Source organism: Delphinapterus leucas, chromosome 10 (genome assembly GCF_059928025.1).
Source record: "Delphinapterus leucas isolate spDelLeu-1000000601 "Yukka" chromosome 10, BTC_Dleu_Yukka2, whole genome shotgun sequence".
Classification (NCBI taxonomy): Eukaryota; Metazoa; Chordata; class Mammalia; order Artiodactyla; family Monodontidae; genus Delphinapterus; species Delphinapterus leucas.
This window is the reverse complement of record NC_143138.1, coordinates 104,671,275-104,679,573: the sequence shown is the minus strand read 5'-3', so window position 1 is coordinate 104,679,573 and position 8,299 is coordinate 104,671,275.

The following is an 8,299-nucleotide window of genomic DNA, read 5'->3' as shown; positions in this document are numbered from 1 at the left end:
CGACAGACCTGGCTACACAGATCAGGGAATCCTGCGACTCCAGGGGCATGGAAGTCACATATGTGACCACAGGACCCACATACCTGCCCACATGGGAGTCTATACCTGCCGGGAAGAAAAAGCTCCACGTGGCTCCAGAGAGTGGAGAGTGCAAGCAGGCAGTGCACAAAGCAGCAGCCACCGCTGAGAACCAGTCACACACGCCAAACACACCGAACTTCTCCAGTAATCCGGGGGATGCGGACTGAGACAACGGCATCTCTTGGGGAAAAAAACCTGTCACACTGGCAAAAACGGACCAAACAAGTTGTCACTTTTTATAAAGTGATGCTATTCGGTGCTGATGAAGACCTGGGCTCACTGACAGCAGGGGTCTAGATGATCGCGGCTTCTGGAGGATGACTTGGTCACAAATATCAAAGCTAAAAACCCCTTTGACTCAGAAATCTCACTTTTCACATTTATTTGTAAGAAGTAGTAGGCTAAGGAGACAAAGACGTGCACACGGGGGGGATTTATTGCAGTTTTGTACAGGACAGTGAAAAACCGGAAACTACATAAATGTCCTTCAAGAACGGAATAAATTATGATGGTGCCACCTCTACAGAACGCTAGGCAATTCTTTTAAATGACAGCTATTGATCTATCTTTATTGGCATAGAAAGAAGTACACATCTATTGTTCTGTTTTAAAAAGCCTCCAGAAGCACCCCAAGTGTCCCTCAATGGATGAATAGAACAAAAATGTGGTTTGTACACACAACGTAGTATTCTTCAGCCTTCACAAGGTAGGAAATTCTGACACATGGGACAACGTGGATGGACCTTGAGGACATTCTGCCTGGTGAACTAAGCCAGTCATAGACGGACAGATACCGTGTGACTCCACTCATATGAGGTCCCTTGAGGAGTCAGATTCATAGAAGGGTGGGTACCAGGGGCTGGGGGAGGGGATGGGGTGTTGGTGTTCAATGGGACAGAGCTTCAGTTTGGGAAGAAGAAAAAATTTGAAAATAGATGGTGGTGATGGTTACACAACAATGTGAATACACTAACACCACTGAACTGTGCACCTAAACGGCTAAAATGGTAATTTTATGTTATGTGTTTTTAGCCACATTTTTTAAAAAGGCTCCAAAGCAGTATATGTTTCCATTTTTGTAATACAGCAAGAAATGTTAACAATGATGTGATTATGAATGTTCTTTTTTCTTTTTTTATACTTGCCTGTATTTCCTGATATTTTGGGCAGTAAGAACATTAACTTTTATACTAATCAAAAAAACTATTTCAAAAATAACATACTAAGTTGCACAAACAGACGTTCAACAAAACCATATTTTTTTCTGGTTATAGAAGTAATATAAAATCGTTATAGAAAATCTGGAAAAGCTAAAAAAGAGATGAATTGTAATTCCATCACTCCAAAGTAAATATTTTAAAAAACCGTCACTGTAAATACTTTGATATCTATTTCTAATTTTTTCTGCAAATATGTTTTTCCTTTACATAATCATATCTAGAGTAATTCCTTTATAGAGTTTTGCATCCTGCTTTTTTTCACTTTAACTTTCATCAGATAGTCTTTTTTTTTTTTTTTTGCAGTACGCAGGCCTCTCAGTGTTATGGCCTCTCCCGCTGCAGAGCACAGGCTCTGGACGCACAGGCTCAGCGGCCATGGCTCACGGGCCCAGCCACTCCGCGGCATGTGGGATCTTCCCGGACCGGGGCACAAACCCGAGATGATAGTCTTTTAAAAACCTGATTGAAATAGATAAATGATATTCCACTGCACTGACAGGGCATAGTTCATTATCAGTTTTCCTTTTTTGGACTTTAGTTGGTTTCCCATTTTTCTCAACTGTAAGTACTGTTGGGAAGAAGGAGTCTGTACATAAATCTGACCGCAAATCTGGTCATTTCTTTGCAATCAGGTTCTAAAAGGAGACTTACGGACTCAGGAGTGACGTATGTAATATAAGGCTGCTTTCAGGGAATGTTCCAATTTCACCTCTTTGCAACAGTGTTATAACTTTAAAACATCCTTGGATGTTTTAAAGTTATATGTCAGTTGGATGAAAGGGTATGTTGTTTCAATTTGTGTTTCTTTGATCAAGTGGTGAGCTTAGAAATTTCCGTTGGCGTGGACAGGCCTTTTCCACGTCTGCTTACGTCTGTTTTTCACATGAACCAGTGTTTCTCTCACTGGTTTGAAGCGAGGAGGAATCCCTCCCGACTCTGGCCTTCAGGGCAGCCCAGGACTCTTGCGCGGACCCCCCCTCTCTGGGAAGCCGGACGGCCTGTGCCCCTCGGTAGTCACTTCCCAGCCCCATTCTTGGTTCCTTGCTGTTTGCCCTGAACGGGTCACAGCCAGTGACCCTGCATGCTCAGGACGGGCACCTGGGGAGAGGGGATGGGTGGTGAGGCTTCAGTTGGCCTGAAACGCACATGCTGACCCTGGAGGACTTTAGCCGGGCGAGAGTGACTCATTAACCCCCCGTCACCCCGTCAACACGCCCTGCCAGGAGGGCCAGGACCTGGCGGGGGCGGGGGCGGGGGGCGGTTTCCACCTGCCCCTGCTTCTGAACGTGAACCCAATTGCCGCCCAGTGCACACTGAGCTCAGCTGTGGACTTTCACACTTTCCATCTGACCTTCAATTTGGTTCTCAAGGGTGTCCACTCTGCAGATCAGCCTCACTTGGGTTTTCGTGAAGATGCTGAAGTTTTTCCATTTTCAGGAGCTCTCTCTGGTTCTCTGACAGCTCCTGTCTCACAGTGGTTGGTCTTGAGTCACAGACTCACCCCGCGGCGCCGTTGTCGCCCCTCACCCGCCCACCTCCGGGCCTCAGCCCCAGGTCTGGGAGCGGCTTGCAGCCCGATTTCACAAGTCCTTCAGCTGCCTTAGAAGACCTGTGGGTTCAGAGTCCTCCCAACACAACCCCTCAGAGGTGGTTTTGGCCAAACTCTTGGTGCCGAGGAGAAAACAGACCCATGGGGGGTGGGGACCAACCCAGGTCTCTGGGCTCCCGGCTCACCCTGCCCCTTCCCAGCGGCCGGGGCTCACGTAGGGGGTTGTGAGTCACCAGGTGCGAGGGCAGCGCCCAGTGCGGGGAGCCTGGGCTCCGCGTGTGGAGCAGGACAGACCCCCCCTTATTCACGACGCTGCTGCTTCCAGTCTCTGAGCCACCTCCATCCTGTCGCCCCACAGTGCCCTGGCTCAGCCCGGCTCAACGGTCATTGCTTGACCTGCAGATCCATGACCTCTGGTCCTCACTCGCCCAGCCTGGCTACAGCGGGCTCCCCCAAGCTGCGGGGCGAGGACAGGAAGGGCCCAGTGACAGAAGACATGGGATGGGTGGATGCCAGGCGTCACTGCCCAAGCTGTGCTTCAGCCCTTTCCTGCCCCCACCCCTTCCCCACCTTGTTAGGGAATCTCTCTAGATCCTTCCCCTGCCCTCCCAACCCCAGGATCTCAAGCCTTCTCCAGGAAGCAGCAGACCTCCCAGACTCCCACTACTTTGTTATTTTCTGGTGGAACAGGGGCACCGCCTCCTGCTGGCTGTGTGATCCTGAGTAAGTGACCTCTCTATGCCTCTGTTTTCCCATCTGTGAAATGGACCTAGTAGGAGAGGAGTTATGGGGGTTGAATAAAATCATGTGTTTCAAGAGCATAGCACAGCGCTGGGCCCCCTTCCTGCCCTTGCCCACTGAACCTTTGCCCAGGGGCTCCTGCCCCGTCCAGCCAGCATGTCCATTACACTGTTTCCCAAGAGGACTCCTTCCTCCTCTGTCTCTTTGCCAGGGGTAGGGGGTGGTTGGGCGGCAGCCACCTTCAAGGAGAACACCTTTCTGTGACACCGAGGCTGTGTAAATGCTGCACTGACCACTTTGGGGTGTGAGTGGAGCCGCTCGTCCAGGTGGACTGCAGGGTGGTGTGGGCCTGCCGTCCGCCTCTGCTGCATCCATCTGTACTGGGAGGCGCGGTGGGTAGAGCAGGAACGCACAGCGTCCGGCAGCCGAGCCCGGCAGCCCAGAGACCAGGAGAGGCAACAGCACCTGGAGTGAGGTAGGTGTGGGTTCCAGCTCTGCCTTTGCGCTGCGTGTGCTGTGTGACTTGGGGTGAGTTGCTCTACCTCTCTGGCCTCAGCTTTCTTTTCTGTAAAATGCAAAGAGTTGAGGCAGTCATGGCTGGCCTGTGTGTCACAGCACCAGGCCCGGCGTGCAGTGGGCCCCGTCTCAGAGCATGTGGCTGTGAAATGCCCAGCGTAGGCTCGGCATGTCGTGGGTCTAACCAGGACCTGGTCAGGCTGCTAGAGACCCCTTGCTGGGAGGCAGATAAAGTTCCCTCCCGGGCCCGTGATGGTGGGTGGGTGAGTCGGCTGGAACTGGGTGATGAGGAACTGGCGGCTGTGATTGGCTCTGCCGCCACCATGACGTGATTCCTCAACACGACCTTCCGAAGGGCCAGGAGCAGGGCCTCGAAGCCCCTCTGCCTTGTGTCAGGGTTGGGGCAGATGTCTGCCCGGCTTGGATGGTCTCTTAGAGGAGGGGCTGATTTGCACCGCATCCTCTCTATCCTCCCCACCAGCTCCACGAGCACTGTCCAATATGGCACCAGCCGCCTGTGGTACCTTACTGGACAACAGGGATGGAGGGAACATTCTCCATCACAGAAAGTTCTACTGGACACTCACCCCCACCCCCACCCCACCCCCCTGCCGACACAAGCTGGGTGCTGCGGGCTTACCAGGATGACTAAGAAATGACCCAGCCCCCAAAGAGCTCAGACATCCGTTTGTCAGACACTAATCAAGGCCCTTCCACGTGCAGGAAGATATTGTGAAACCAAGATGTATACGTTCCCTACCTTCACAGAGCTTCCTGTCCTGCAGATGGACAACTGTCTCCCAAACAGAGACTCAAAGTAATTCAGGCTTAAACAGCGGAGACTTTTATTTTCTCTCCTGAAAGCCCACGTTGGAGAGGCAGCTCTGCTCCGGGACACCGTCTGGGTCTGGATTCCTTGTACCTGTCACTCCCCACCCCTCTGGATTCCTTGCACCTGTCACTCCCCACCCTTGTCTGCATCCTGCCTTCCAGCCAGCACAGAGGAAGGACTTGGAAAGAGGCTGCCCTTCCCTTTGCAGGGAACTCAGAGCCACTGCCCACACTTCCTGCTGGTCAGCCGCAAGGGAGGCTGTGAAATGCAAGCTTTCTTCAGGGCAAATCTGCTCTGCTGAGAACTGGCAGTTCTAGGAAGGGGAGAGTATGTGAGGACTTTGCTACAGAGGGACAAGCACGAACTAAACGAGCACACACATAAGTGGACAAAGCTTGAGGGATGCTTTGAAGGAGAGGTACATGGTGTTGGGAGAGCATAGGAAGGTGTCCAGGAGGGCTTCCCTGAGGAAGTGGCATTGAGATGTGATGTAGAGAATGAGTAGGAGCTAATGGGGAAGGAGGGTCACAGTGTCCACAACAAGGGCAGCAGTGGGTGCAAAGGCCCTGTGGTCGGAGGGAGCATAGCCTTCTCAGGATACCTAAGAAGCCCCGGTCGATGAAGGTCACAGAGGTCTTCTGCAGACGGGGGATGAATTCCCTAAGAAGGAGCTCCATGGGGCTGGGGGTCAGAGATATGTACTCAGTTCCAGGCACTTTTCTAAGTTCTGTACTAATTAATTCATTTAATGCTTGAACACCCCAAGAAGTTGTACCTGTGTGGTTCTCATCTTCAGAGAAGCAGACGCCAAGAAGGGATGAGATGTGCGACAGACTTACGGGACTGTCTTGGTTCACTCGGCAAATATTTCTGAAGTGTCCTAGGTTCTGGGGACACAGCAGTGAAGAAAAAAATCCAAGTCCATGTTCTTAGGGACCTTGTCAGATAGTGGGAGAGACAGGCAATCAACACGTAAGAATATAAGTGTTTCACTTTGTTTACCATCTCTGTTTTGAAGAGCGCCACCTGGCCTCTTTCTCTTCTCCTTGGCGAGGAATTCCTGGTAACAGATTCTGCCCGCGCCATCAGGAGAGTTTCCCTCCCCTGACAGGACCTGGGGTAAGCGCTACATGTAGCCGGGCAGGTGGACCTTTAGGCACTTGAGCTGCCAGCGTTCCCATTCACTGACTCACTCACTCATTCATTCATTCATTCAGCCAACCCAAGTCGATGGAGCCCCTCCTCTACTCCAGGCCCTGTGCCACGAAGGACAGGCACAGGAGCTCCGAGCTAGCCTGTAGGTGGGACGCAAGGGTGAGATGGGACTACATCCTTAAGGAAGTTAAGGGGAGCTGATATCTGAGGGATGAATGGGTTTAACCAGGCCAAGGTGGTGCTGGAGTGGGGGGGAGAAGGGGCCAGGTAGGAGGCACCTGTACAAAGCAGCTCCCTGGCAGCTAGTCAGGGGCGTTCTGGGTCTCTTTGGGGACAGCTGGTCTCCTAATTTCGCCAGTGACCGACTCCTTAACCTGTTTAGCCTAGATTCCTCAGCACTGTTTAATTTCTCTCAAGCTGACCATGCTTGCTTTAAGTCTTTCAGAAATTCATTAATTCAACAATTGAGCACTTACTGTGTGCTTGGTGCTGGAGATATGAAGGGACCAAATGGACAGAAATCACTGCTTTGGTGGAATTTACACTCTATTGGAGCAGACAAAAAGCAAATGAAACAAAATGTAAAATATATAATATGTTAGCAGGGAATAAGCACCACGAAGAAAAGTTCGACAGGATAGGGAAAGAGGAAATATTAGGGAGAGTGTGAACATGTTAGATTGGGTGGTCGAGGCAGGGCTCCCTGAGAAGGTAACATTTGAATGGGTGATAGAGCCACGGGGGAAGAGCTTACAAAGGCAGCAGAAACAGCAAGTGCAAAGGCCCTGAGGTGGGATTGTGCCTGGTATGTCGGAGGGGCCACAAGGGGCCATTGTGGTGGGAGGGATGTGAGCAAGGGGGAGAGGAGTACAGGGAAGGTTGGGGTCAGGATGGGGGCCGACCCTGTAGAGCACTGAAGGCAGTGGTGAGGGGGGAGCCATGGAATGCTCTGGGTCAAGAAGGGACGTGATCTGACTCAGGCTGTGACACAGCATCTTGGCTGTTTTTCAGTTTCTTTTTTTTTTTTTTTCTCCAGTTTTATTGAGATATAATTGACATATGTCACTGTATAAGTGTAAGGTGTACAACATAACGGTTTGACTTACATATTTTGTGAAATGATTACCACAATAAGTTTAGTTAGCCTCTCATATGAATACAATAAAGGCAAAAGCAAAAGGAGAAAAAAAGGTGTTTTTCCTTGTGATAAGAACTCTTAGGATCTACTCTCTTAATGACTTCCATATATAACACACAGCAGTGTTAATTGTGTTTATCACGTTGTACATTACATGCCTAGTACTTACTTATCTTATACCTGGAAGTTTGCACCTTTCGACCACCTTCCTCTAATTCCACCCCCTCACCTTCCTTTGATAAATCTGACCTCTTTTTCTATCATTTTGTTTTTGTTTCTGGTTTAGATTCCACATGTAAGTGAGACCATACAGTGCTTGTCTTTCTCTGCTCAGCTTCTTACTAGCCTGTGCCGAAGCTTCCCTGTGTGCTGAAGCTATGGATGTGTCTTTGCTTCCAAGCTTCTTCTGACTTTTCGGTGTGATTTTCACCAAAGAGATGGGGGACGCTGGCCTGAGAGTGTGTGAGGAGCAAAGGACCAATGACAGGCGACAAGGCAGTGAGCTTGAACCCTCCAGACCTCTGTCTCTTCTATAGGAAAGGGTGAACTCCGTCTGTTCTGCGGCTTCTGGCCACGGCCTCCATGAACGTTCAGGAAGTGCAGACAGCATCATTATTATCATCATCCTCATCGCTAGCGTCCTCCAAACCCACCGGCCAAGCCCCAGTTTGGCCCCTCGTGGTAGCAGGAGCTGCATCCCTGGCACTGCTATGTGCACGGGGACGGCCCCGGGATGCAGGATCCAGTGCCCGGCGTGTACTTAGGAGCCCAGACCCACAGCATTCCAGAGAGCCTGGACAGGTCCTGGCTATCAGTTCCGGTTCTAGCAGTGTCCTGGGGAGGAACGGAAACGCTCTCCGCCTCCCAAGCCAGGAAGGGAAAGGATGCAAGCTCCGTAGAAGGCGCTCTCTGCCCACCATCCTGGTTGCCCGGAAGATGCCTTCTCGGGGCAGACGGACGGGCTTGCTCACCCCTCCTCCCTCCTTACCAGCTGTGTGCTGGGAGGACCACGGCCTCAGAGTCCTTCTCTTCATCTGTAAAATGTTGGCTGAGGATCCGACAGGTGT